Raw genomic sequence first — 11,754 nt, forward strand, 5'->3', positions numbered from 1 at the left:
GCTCTTGTTGCCTTAGAGGGAACCTTGCTGCCCACACCTGTCTCAGCCCCGACCTGGAGCAGCAGTTCATGTGATTACCACAAGGGAACGCCCCCAGGCTTTCCATTCATTGGAACCATTTCACTGGACCAGTCATTCAGTCCTCCCTTCCACACCCCTGTTGCTATCCTAGGGCCAGGAGAAAGCCCTTTGGAAAGGAGCTCTGCAGACCCTGAAGGCATCTGCTCTAGGTTCAGTGACTCTTAGAGAAACATCCCTGGTTTGAACACTGCACGTAGGTAAATTTGTGACCTGCGGTGGCCCTCCCACCAAGCTATCAGCTGAGTGTCTTCAAGTTACTTCTCTAACTTTCTTGGGCCTCAGTTTCCTCACCTGAAAGGAAGAGTTGGAAATAATCACTCCTGGTGCCTGTGGGAGTGCTTTGTAAACCACGGCGTGAGCTGCACATGTGTTTCATACCTGTCCTTTTCATTGTTCCTGTAAACCAAAGAGTATCTGAGACAGGTCTCAATAAATTTAGAGATTTATTTTGCCAAGGTTAAGGACGTGTCTCCCATAAAAGGAACACAAAATCCCAAGAACAACCTGTGATCTGTGCTTTTTTTCCAAAGAGGATTTTGAGGGCTTCAATATTTGAAGAGAACAAGTAGGTGGGAGGGGAAAGAGGAAGCGTATGGTCACATGTATGGTCGCACAACCGAATCCACATGTTGCATGTGAAAAAGGGGGAAATATCAAAATTGTCAATTATGGGCTGAGCACAGTGGCTTACAGCTGTAATCCCAGCACTTTGGGAGGCGGAGGCTGGTGGATCACTTGAGGTCAGGAGTTTGAGACCAGCCCAGCCAACATGATGAAACCCTATCTCTACTAAAAATACAAAAACTAGCCGGACGTGGTGGTGGGCCCCTGTAATCCCAGCTACTTGGGAGGCTGAGGCAGGGGAATCACTTGAACCTGGGAGGCGGAGGTTCCAGTGAGCTGAAATTGCCCCATTGCACTCCAGCCTGGGCAACAACAGTGAAACTCTGTCTCAAAAAAAAGAAAAGTCAATTATTTATTTGTCTGGCACTCAGCAAATGTTTACATAAGATAAAGTAAGCATGGGGCAGCTACCTGTGGAGACACCTGGCCTTCTATCTGACCGTTTATTTGTTTGTTTATTCGTTTGTTTGAGTCAGAGTCTCGCAGTGTCCTCCCAGGCTGGAGTGCAATGGTGCGATCTCAGCTCACTGCAACCTCCGCCTCCCAGGTTCAAGCAATTCTCCTGCCTCAGCCTCCTGAGTAGCTGGGATTACAGGTGCCCGCCACCACGCCTGGCTAATTTTTTGTATTTTTACTAGAGACGAGGTTTCACTATGTTGACCAGGCTGGCCTCAAACTCCTGACCTCGTGATCTGCCCACCTCAGCCTCCCAAAGTGCTGGGATTACAGGCATGAGCCATGGCGCCCGGCCCTATCTGACCTTTTATCTGTAGCTATCTGCTTAGGAACAAAAGAAAGGCAGTTTCTTGTGTGACTCAGCTTCCAGCTTAATCTCTCCCTTTAGCATAGTGAATGAAGGTCCCGAAATTTTATTTTCCTTTTACATTCACATTTAGCAGATTGTACCACGTGGGATTCCCTAATATGATAAAAGAAAGTGAAAACTTGCCAGACGTGATATTCCCACACATTGTGACCATGTTTGGAAAAGGCTCAAACAAGACCACTCCACAACCACAAAACTAAACATCCCCCTCTGATCGGCATGAGGGATTGCTGCTGCTGCTTCTTTTTTTTTTTTTTTGTTTGAGACGGAGTCTCGCTCTGTTGCCCAGGCTGGAGTGCAGTGGCGCAATCTCAGCTCACTGCAAGCTCCGCCTCCCGGGTTTACGCCATTCTCCTGCCTCAGCCTCCTGAGTAGCTGGGACTACAGGCGCCCGCCACCTCGCCCAGCTAGTTTTTTGTATTTTTTAGTAGAGACGAGGTTTCACCATGTTAGCCAGGATGGTCTCGATCTCCTGACCTCGTGATCCGCCTGTCTCGGCCTCCCGAAGTGCTGGGATTACAGGCTTGAGCCACCGCGCCCGGCCGAATTGCTGCTGCTTTAGCAATGGTGACTCTAGCCCACTTCAATCCCCCCAGATAAAATCCACTAAGACACCCAGTCACTGAACTGCCCCTGCTTTTTGACAGTGCCTGGTCCAGAACCGCCCCTGCTTCCTGAACCCTCCCTTAGGTGTGTCCAGCACAAGCCCCAGCTCCCCATTAAGGACATGCTCCCTGGTTCCTTTGACGTGTGTCTTCCCTTGCCGCAGTAAGCTAAACAAATCTAACTTTGAAGCTCTAGATGTTCCTCATGGTCTTCAGCCCACAAACTATGAGAAATAATTTCACCCTGATTAATTGACATTAAAGTTGGGGGTCAGCCTGGTTGGATTTTCATAACAAAATACCACAGACTGGGTGGCTTAAACAGTAGAAATCTATTTCTCAGCTGGAAGTCTAAGATCAAGGTGTCAGCAGGCTTGATTTCTCCTGAGGCCTCGCTCCTTAGCTTGCAGATGCCGCCTCTCACTGCGTCCTTTCTCTGTGCATGCACATCCCTGGTGTCTCTCTCTTCTGGTAAGGACACCAGTCCTGTTGGATTAGGGTCCCACTCTTACAACCTCACTTAACCTTAATGACCTCCTTAGAGGCCTTATCCCCAAATATAGTCATATTGTGGGTTAGGGCTTCAAAATATCAATGGGACATAATTCAGTCCATATACTTGGATTTTAATCTTTTTCTAAGGATAGTAAAAAGGCATTCAGGAGAGGAGAGGGACAAGATTGCCCACCAGGTTCAAGTAGAAAAGGGAGCTGTCACTCAGAAATTCTTGCCAAGCAAGTGGAGTAAGAGGGAACCAGGACCAGAGACAGTGCAATGAGTTCTGAGGGGACAGCTGCACTTCAGCCAAGCCGCAGAGAGCCCAGAAGGAGGCTACTCTGAGCGGCTCCGCTAATGAGTGAGGCTCTTTCACCCTCTTGACCCTTTGTACAACTTGGTCCCTCTCCTGGTACGCCCTGCCCAGGATAATGCATCCACCAAGATTCTGAGGAAGAGATTGCTCCTCCTTCTGTGTATCCCCGCAACACAGATTTCTATTACCCTCATTACCCTACTTGGAGCACCATATGAAGTGCTTTACACGTGTCATCATTAACCCTCATGCCAACTTTGCCATATAAGTTTACCTGATTATTATTATTTTTTTAGACCAAGTCTCACTCTTGTTGCCCAGGTTGGAGTGCAGTGGTGCGATCTCGGCTCACTGCAACCTCCGTCTCTCGGATTCAAGCGATTCTCCTGCCTCAGCCTTCTGAGTAGCTGGGATTACAGGCGCACGCCACCATGCCCAGCTAATTTTTGTACTTTTAGTAGAGATGTGTTGACCAGGCTGGTCTCGAACTCCTGACCTCAGGTGATCCGCCTGCCTCGTCCTCCCAAAGTGCTGGGATTACAGGCATGAGCCACCGTGCCCGGCCTACTCTGACTTTAACAGTAAGGAAATTCAGGCTTAGAGAAATAGCTTGCCCTAAGCCACACAGCTTTAGAGTAGCAGGATCAGGATTTGAACTAGAAGAGTGGGACTCCAGGTAATTGTGGGCCGGCTGGCTCATCACAAAACTGTAACCCAAAGGCTTGCCAGATTTGCCTGCACACACCACTTCCTCTGGGGAAATGCAGCTACCACAGATGTCTGTCAGCAAAGCCAAGTGCTTTGAGTAAAACCAATGAACCAGAGGGGAGCTCTGAAGCGAAAGGGCTGCCCACCAGGTGCGGCCATCTCTGCTGATTGGCTGCTCCGCCTGCTGCTCCTGGACCTCGGGGTTGCTGCTGAGAGCCAGAGATACCAGGAGGGGGAGACAGAGCTCAGGGGATAGAGGCAAGGCCGCTCACTCCTGTAGCTTTCTGATTGTAGATTACCTTACCTTAAGTTTCCTGAGCTACCTAGAAGAGTGGAAGACGAAGAAAGATCATTAAGGAAAGACCCTGCCCTGTTCATCTTTGTATCCTCAACAAACAGCCCTGAGCAGAAGGTAGGCAGGCAACATGTGCTTTCTAAATACCTGGCAAGTGAGTGAGCAAGAGTCAGGCTGGTGATGCATGGCTTGTGTACAAAAGTGTGACACATAATAGTGGCAATTACCAATAACTGTTAAACAGTTAATGGGGCACGTGATGGCTTGCTTGGGAATAAAGAGGCACTTTTGTTTTAGTCTGCAATGAGCCTTTTAGGACTTCTGCCTCAACATACTGAGGTTTAACAATAATTCAACCCAAGCTAGGTTCCCAGAGAATGACAGACACATTTTCACATATGAATCACAGATGGATTTCACTTACTTTAAAACACACACACACACACACAAAATCATCTCTCTCACACACACACATACGTGAGCTTTTGAATATGACAGGTGTTGCTTAATTCACGTCCTAAGTGGCTTCCTTTGGTGAAATGTCACCACCCAGGAATTATAGCCATGTTGCTGAATGTGTGATTTCAGCAAACATCAGCTTCTTCCTGGAACCCAGACATACACTTAAGCTATAGAATATGTACTGGCTTCAAGGAAATATACCTCTCAGCCTCTTTTGCATGCGAAATTGCATTAACTCGAAATTGTAGATTTACAAAATCTTGATCGTTGATCTAAAACACTTTTGAAAGGAGAATACGTGAACTGTCCATTTAACCCCTTCAAATTACTGAAATATACGCCTCTTCGTGCCCAATTCAGTTTCAAGGATATTCCAATTTTGTCCAAAATAAATGTGCTGAAGGCATTAAAATAATCTGAAGTCTGTTTACCAAGCAGAGTGTCAGAAACTTTGGAGTGAGCATGACATCTCCATGTGGCTCTTTCTAAACTGAAACGTTACTGCAGGTTTCATCACCAAGTGTATTGACCGAGTGAAATGACTCAGCACTGCTTGCTGGACACCAAGCACTCCCTCCTGGCCAAACAGTCACTTGAGGACCTATCACCTGCTCTACCAACTACATCTGCGCGACAGTAAACAGCCAAATAAATACCTTCTACAGCCACATACAGACTTAGGTCTGCATTACCTTAAATATGGATAAAATGTGAGTGTGATTTACATAGAAAAGAGTCTTTTGGCAGCTAGATCAAGCAGAAATAAATTTTGATATTTTGTTCTAGAGTCGAGTAGATTAGAAACTGGCTCTGAATAAAATACAGATTGTTTTACTTAGCACAGCCATTTGTTGTTGTTGTGGTGGTGGTGGTGGTGGTTGTTATAAAAGAATAGAGATCTATAAAAGTACCTAAGAAAGGGCTTCTTGCTATAACCACAGGCTGACTGCTGTCTAACACTCTCCAGTCCGGCTTCCCTGTATTCACTTGTAGCCACAGTTACAATTTCATACTGTTCAAGTTTTCATTGACAACAGCAGCCAAGTATCTGCTTATTTCAAATATTCTGAACGCTAAGAAAGTAGATGGTCAAGTGTGTCTTTCACAGCCTTTGCTATGTTTGCATCTTGTAATGTACTTTTGAAACAAGTTTCAGTTCAGGTAAAGGATTACTTAATTCTCTAAATGATGAAAAAGTGTAGCTGAGGTGTCTAAAATTCTTGGTTCAAGTTTGTCCAACGGGAGAGTTTATCAGGAGCTAATTTGGCTCACACTGGACCCAGAATGCCACCCCCCAACTTCATTTGTGGTCCAATTATAGTCTTACATTAAACAGTATCCACTGTAGCTCCCAAATCCCCATAAGATCACCTGTTATTAGTCTCTTTGTGTCAGTGAACCTGCTGCATTTGTGTCAGCAAGTGCAAGGCTGCCTCTGGACACGTTCCTCACCTCTGCACTATACTATAAGCCCCTTGGCTTTTGTTGTTGGAATGACCCTTTGAAATAAGTAAAATCCTGAAAGCAACAGTTTAGGAAATCTACCTGTCACTTCTGTAGTCACACGATGCCACATGTAAGGTTATCTTGTAGGTGCACTTATGCCCTGGCCAGCTGGCTAATCTGACAGCTTATTTTTCAATATCTGGCCAATGATTCAGACTCATGAGTTCTGATACTTTATTGCACTAGTTATTTAACATGATATTATCTGTACAGTGAGGACAGAAAAGGCTGTTTTAAAGATGTTTGTGAGAGACAACTATTATTTTCCTTATTTTTTAAAGCAGACCCTCCAGAATATCAGCAAACAATATAAAGACATTTTAGCAATTAACTTGAATTACCTGTGTATTTCAAAGGGCTAAGATGGGCATATTTTAAAATTCAAGATTATACTTCATTTATTCATTTTTCATTATTCTTCCATTGGTAAGTTCCACTCTAATGGAAACACATGCCATATTTGGTGAGAGAGCAGATTTTTTTAATTTTTAAATTTAAAAAAATGACATATACTGTCTGCAGACAGATATTTTTAAGTATTGCAAAGCAAAAGTTGAAAGATGCCTAAAACAAATTTATCCTAATTACTCCTGGAGATCCTTGCCAGATCCTGTTTGCTATGGTTCCAAAGGGGAAGTGCTTTTAATCACCATTGAGCAGAATCTATGAAACAAACCTGAAAATTGCGACAGATGATGTTAAATGTAAACATTAGGACAGAGGAGGTAGTAAATAGCACTTACTTTGTCTAGATGTACTCCTCTCCAACTTTCCATTTTTCTTTTCTTTTCTTTTAAGAGTCATTCTTTCACCCAGGCTGGAGTACAGTGGCAGGATCACTGCTCACTGCACCCTTGAATCCTGGGCTCAAGCAATCCTCCCATCTCAGCCTCCCATAGCTGGGACTACAGGTCGGCACCACTATGCCCAGCTATTTTTTTTTTTTTTTTAAATTTTCTGTACCAGTGAGGTCTCCCTATGTTGCCCAGGCTGGTCTCGAACTCCTGGACTCATGTGATCTTCTTACTTTGGCCTCCCATGGTGCTAGAATTACAGGCATGAGCCACCTCCAAGTTTCTATTGGCCTCCAATTTTCTGAGTCTCATCTTTTCTCCTCTTAGAGGGAGAAGATCTTTTGTCCTCTTAGGGGAGAAGAGGAAAGAGAGATTTTTGGGTTTTTGTTTTGTTTTGTTTTTTGTTTGTTTGTTTTGAGACAGAGTCTCACTCTGTTGCCCAGGCTGGAGTGCAGTGGCACGATCTCAGCTCACTGAAAGCTCTACCGGCCGGGTTCATACCATTCTCCTGCCTCAGCCTCCTGAGTAGCTGGGACTACAGGTGCCCGCGACCTCGCCTGGCTAATTTTTTGTATTTTTAGTAGAGACAGGGCTTCATCGTGTTCGCCAGGATAGTCTCGATCTCCTGACCTCGTGATCCGCCCACCTCGGCCTTCCAAAGTGCTGGGATTACAGGCATGAGCCACCGTGCCTGGCCCAGAAAGGGACTTTTTTTCTGCTTCTGAAATCTCCCAGCATACGGCTTTTGACTTGCCAATGGCAACACAGCCTTTGGATTCTCACTTGACCCTCAACATGTCTGGTCCTTTACAATTCTATGCATTTTCCTTTAGTGAGATCCCTTCTCTGTCTTCCACCACCCACTGCTTTGGCTCCCCTCTTGCTGTTCCCTGCCTGAATTTGGGCAGGAAGTTCAAATCCTGACTTGACCCTTTTTCAGCTATGTGGCCTAGGACTCATTGCTCTTTTCTCCCCATTTCATCATCTGAAAATGGAAAAAATAATACCTGACTAGAAGGTGAAAGTCAAAAAGAGATATAATAGACAATGTGCCTCGCACAGGGCCTGGCACGGAGAAATCCTTCATATACGTCTTTTCCCTCCCTTTTGTCCAGCAGTTTCCCTCACACCCACCCATTGATTGATTTTTCTGAAGGGACTACTTTTGTCATGTTACCCTCTAATCCCCAGACTTTAAACTGGGAGGTAGCAGAGTGGTTTGATTCAGACCTTAGACAAGGGTTTCTTGTCCGGGTGCCGTGGCTGACGCCTGTAATCCCAGCACTTTGGGAGGCCAAGGCAGGCGGATCACTTGAGGTCAGGAGTTGGTGACCAGCCTGGCCAACATGGTGAAACCCCATCTCCACTAAAAATACAAAAATTAGCCAGGTGTGGTGGCAGGCACCTGTAATCCCAGCTACTCGGGAGGCTGAGGTGGAAGAATCGCTTGAACCCAGGAGGCGGACCTCTGCACTTCTGCCTGGGTGATGGGAGTGACATCCTGTCTCAAAAAAAAAAAAAATGTAGACAATGGTTTCTCAGCTTTTTTTCTTTATCACTCCCCAACAAGTCCTTTTAGATATTATATTCTTTTGTGTGTGACAGGGTACATAGCATGTGTATATGTTTGTGGGTTACATGAAATGTTTTGATACAGGCGTGCAACTCGCAATAATCACATAAGGGGAAATGGGATATGTATCACCTCAGGCATTTATCCTTTGTGTTACAAACAATCCAATTATTGTCTTTTTGTTATTTTTAAATGTAAATTAAAATTTTTTTTTACTATAGTACCCCTGTTGTGCTTACAAATACTAGGTCTTATTTATTCTAAGTATTTTTTGTACCCATTAACCACATTATATTCCTCTTTTTTTTTTTTTTTTTTGATGGAGTTTCTCTCTTTCACCCAGACTGGAGTGCAGTGACGCTATCTCGGCTCACTGCAACCTGCGCCTTCTGGTTTCAAGAGATTCTCCTGCCTCAGCCTCCCAAGCAGTTGGGATTACAGGCACCCGCCACCACGCCTGGCTAATTTTTGTATTTTTAGTAGAGACAGGGTTTCACCATTTTTGCGAGGCTGGTCTCAAACCCCTGGCCTCATGATCCGCCTGCCTTGGCCTCCCAAAGTGCTGGAATTACAGGTGTGAGCCACCGTGCCTGGCCCACATTACATTCTTACTCACCTCTTCCTACCATGGAATTTTATCCACAGATATGCTATTGGTTTAGCTACTATATGTATATCTGTATTTGATACATAAAGCACAAGAACCTTCCAGAACCAATTTTCGCTGCCTTGGAAGTAATACCACCTCCACTGAGAATGTACAGCATAGACCTTACAACCTCAATGCTAAGTTCAAATCTTGGCCCTACCGCACATGAGCTGTGTGGTCTTGTGCAAGTTACGTAACTTCTCCTCCTTGTCTCAGACTCCTCACACATAAGATGAGGATAATAATAGTACCTGTGGCCAGACACAGTGGCTCACGCCTGTAATCCCAGCACTTTGGGAGGCTGCGGCAGAAGGATAGTTCAAACTCAGGAGTTCAAGAGCAGCCTGGGTACATGGCGAAACTCTGTCTCTACAAAAATTACAAAAACTAGCTGGGTGTGGTGACGTGTGCCTGTAGTTGCAGCTAGTTAGGAGGCTGAGGTGAGAGGATCGTTCGAGCCCAGGAGGTCAAGGCTGCAGTGAGGTATGATCATGTGTCTGCACTCCAGCCTGAAAAACAGAGCCAGACCCTGTCTGAAAGAAAAAAGAAAAAAATCATTAGCACCTGCATCATGGGGTCGCTGGGGACACTACATGAGTTCATGTACATGAAGGACTTAGGACATTGCCTCAGGCAGACCCAGTGCTGCACAATTGCTTATGCGATTATTCCCAAAGTTCTCCAGGGCACGCGGAAGAACATGGCAGTATCTTGGCTTGGCAATGAAGGCGAATCACACTCTCACGCTCCTTTTCTGCGTCTTGTACCCCACATTCCCACAAAGCTTTATTCACACCAAGTCTCCGGTCCTTGCCTGCGTTGTGTGAGCCCATCACTGTCCAGGGTGTCCCTGCCATCCTCACAGCCTCTCTGTCTGGCCTCCTGTCTTTGAGCCAGCCCACCATACTGTCATTTCTCTGCCCAGCAGAAACCAAACTGTCCTCTGCATTTACTGTCTCAACTGGAAGAGAAATGGAGAATGACAAAGAACTCGTGAACAAGGGTCAGCTCCACCAGAGAGTTAAGCCAAAGGGGCTGGGCAGAGAGAGGAAGGCGGGGGTCTAAGGAATAAGGCTGCACCAGGGTGGGAGCATGGGGGAGGGAGTGAACGAGAGTTCAGGAAGGAGAGAGTTCCCAGCGCAGAGCCAGAGACTGCTTTACAGAAGCCCAAGGAGTCATGGAGAGAGGGGGAAGGCTGCCCCGGCTCTTTCCATATCCATGAGTGTGTCAAGAATGCAAAGCTCTAATGCTCTTCACTTGGTCCATTTTGCGGGGTTGAGTTTGCAGTGAGCAACCTTGAGGGATGAGCTGACATCTCACTCAGGGCCAAATAACTGACTTGCTTACTGCTTGCTATAAAATGGCATGTTCCCCAAGCTCAGAGTTCCCTTCCTATAACCTCCCCATCCCTCACACATGCACAGGTATCTATCTAAGCCATAGCATCGCTCTGTGGGGCTTGGGGGCAAGGCAGCTGACACTGGACGCTGGTGCCCATGCTTGCCAAGCATGAAGCCCTGTGCTGCTAGCAGCTGTGGAACATATCTGTTAGCTTTAAAAGTGGGTAAAGTCGCGTCCTGGACAGGATAGCCAGGTGAGTTGGGAAGGGAAGAGAGCCCGCCACAGGCACAAGCGTGTTGGGGGAAGTGGAAGTGGTGAGAACACAGTAGGAAGTGAGAAGGGGCAGGCAGTGCTTACCAGGCTGTGGACTTAAACTAGGAATGAGAGAACCCCTGGAGGCGTTTAAGTTGGCAGACTTGGATTTCAGGAAGAGCTCTCTGGCTTCCGGGTGGAGAATGGCCAGTGGGTAAATGGTGAGAGGAAAGACAGAGAACGGAGAAGGTTGGGTGGGCTGAGAAATTATCCAGGCCCTGGATGGAGGTAGAGATGTGGGCTCATGAACCCAGAGGGGATTACTGATGTGGGGTGGATGAGACTGTCCTCAAGAGTGTGGGACGGGAAGAGAGGGAGAGTCTTGGCCAGGTCCAAGAAAGGAGCCCTCGGAAGAGGAGGGGAGTCAGAGGCAGGGAGGGGCTGAGGCAGCCGGCCCTGCTGAGTGGACCCCGGGAGACGTATCCTGCGGTGGGGTGGGGTGGGGAGAGGTCACTGTCAGAGAGTGGGTGGGCAGTGGCCTGACTCTGCTTTTGTCCTTTGGCCTCGTGGCCAAAGGTAGGGAAAGGTGGCCAAACACTGAGATCAGGAACAAAGAAAGAAAACTGCTGGTGAACTTCCTCCACCATGAGAGGGCCACCAAGCCCGCAGCACTGCACTGCAGCCGCCAGTTCTGCCCTGGGGTTGGGGGAGGTGAGGAGGGACAAGGTGGGGAGTGCACAGAGCACTCCCTGTCCTCAGAATACCACAGTGACTAGAGCTAAGGGAGCACCAGGTGTGACTGGGATGTGGGCAGCAAGGGGCCAGAGGGGCCTCGAAGGAGTCAAGGACCATTTAATGAAGGTGTATTGAAGGCCTACCGCGGGGCCAGACCCTGGCTAGGGATGGATTGGAATTATATAGCATGTGCCAGGAGTCAGGCAGGTAATGAAGTGATGGGAAGGTGGTGAGGCAGTAGCGGTTGAGATTCACGTTGCAGTCGCCCCACGCTGGCCAGGCCAGGGAGCAGAAGCACGGCTGGATGCTGGAGCCCACCAGGTTCCCCACTGCAGGGCGGGAGTGGCAGCGGGAGAGACTGTGAAAGGAGCCGAGGCCAGGTCCCGGGTGAAGACTGTGTCCTGAGGCTTGACTGATGGCTATAGGGAGCCACTAAATGCCTTGAGGCAGAGAGGTGAGGACAAAATATTTATTGAACATCTACCAGTGCAA

The sequence above is a fragment of the Chlorocebus sabaeus genome, chromosome 15 (assembly GCF_047675955.1).
Source record: "Chlorocebus sabaeus isolate Y175 chromosome 15, mChlSab1.0.hap1, whole genome shotgun sequence".
Lineage (NCBI taxonomy): Eukaryota > Metazoa > Chordata > Mammalia > Primates > Cercopithecidae > Chlorocebus > Chlorocebus sabaeus.